Raw genomic sequence first — 497 nt, forward strand, 5'->3', positions numbered from 1 at the left:
TCTGTCACCATGAACAAATAAGAATTCGGGAGAAATAGAGCATGACAAATTGTTTAGCCACGTGAACACTGTATAATACAATCCAGAGTGTCCCATTGACGTGTAACCTACATCTTCTGTATGCATATTCACCCAAAAATGTATTCGTTTATATTAGAAAATTAATATAAATATAAGGTGAAATGACATGATGACATTAGAGAACTATTCATGATAGCACAAAGGACGAGTATGTAAAGAACTTTAGGTTACCTTATATATAGCCTTCAACAATGAACATAAATCATACCGTATAGTAAGCTATATAAGGCCCTACCATGACAACATAAAAATGAATTGAAAATAAAAACAACGGGCTGATTTATGCTTGATACAAAAAAATTAAAACAAATATGACAGTCAACAACCAACGACAATCATTGAACTACAGGCTCTTGACTTGGGAAAGGCACATATACAATATGGAGGGTTTAAAGACGGTGACCTAAAATACATAA

The sequence above is a fragment of the Mytilus californianus genome, unplaced genomic scaffold (genome assembly GCF_021869535.1).
Source record: "Mytilus californianus isolate M0D057914Y unplaced genomic scaffold, xbMytCali1.0.p SCAF_14, whole genome shotgun sequence".
Taxonomy (NCBI): Eukaryota; Metazoa; Mollusca; class Bivalvia; order Mytilida; family Mytilidae; genus Mytilus; species Mytilus californianus.